At 51.5% G+C, this 718-nt stretch overlaps 1 non-coding gene across 1 annotated transcript; it reads right to left on the minus strand.

The window, feature by feature from the left end:
- Positions 1-249: 249 nt before the first annotated feature.
- Positions 250-384, minus strand: LOC150039073 (small nucleolar RNA SNORA13). The gene has a single exon (XR_016534541.1). It is a non-coding gene; the product is annotated as a small nucleolar RNA SNORA13 (small nucleolar RNA).
- Between the last annotated feature and the right edge of the window lie 334 nt (positions 385-718).

Raw genomic sequence — 718 nt, forward strand, 5'->3', positions numbered from 1 at the left:
TATTTGCTAACTTTGGGGCAGATGTACTAATGATGAACCACAATATTAAAAAATCGCTCTCCCCCACCCCTCCGTGCAACTCCCTTATCACCTTACCTGAAGTGCCACATGGTTTTGAACTGGACAACCCTTATCGAGCATTCATCTTTCACCTGGAGAAAAATTATTTCAAAGTGGTTAAAGGAACCACATACCAAACTCGGGCCATCTCAGAGACCACTTATACATGTAGATGAACATAAAAGCACGCACTGTCCATTGTGCAGCTCCACTACCAAAGATACCAAAAATTTGAGGGCAGGAAAAGGCTAAAAACATTTATTTGCGCCTTTTTTTGACACCACATTCACTAGTTCCCAAAAGAGAAAGGGCAACACAAAGGCTACCAGGAAAGCTGTGTGCGGCCTGGGCTGCAGCTGCGTGTGCGCGTGAAGATTTGCCTGCCAAGATGGTGGTGTGCACACACACACTCTCCCATCACGTCCGAGCCCAGGAAGCAGGACTAATGACCGACATCCTCACCTGCACCTTTTCATGCCCGGTGTGGGCCCCGGCGGCTGCAGCGGAGGGAAGTGTCTGCACTGGTCCACCAGGCCGTCCTCCATCACATGCAAGCAATCACAGGCCACAGGCCGCCTCCGGCCCTCCGGGACTTTCTCGGGAGAAAACGGCCAACTTAGACTCCAGGTTGCAAAGCCGGGCTACGGGCAGGGGGCTA

The sequence above is a fragment of the Megascapheus bottae genome, unplaced genomic scaffold, assembly GCF_031878675.1.
Source record: "Megascapheus bottae isolate mThoBot1 unplaced genomic scaffold, mThoBot2.hap1 HAP1_SCAFFOLD_64, whole genome shotgun sequence".
In the NCBI taxonomy this organism is placed as follows: domain Eukaryota; kingdom Metazoa; phylum Chordata; class Mammalia; order Rodentia; family Geomyidae; genus Megascapheus; species Megascapheus bottae.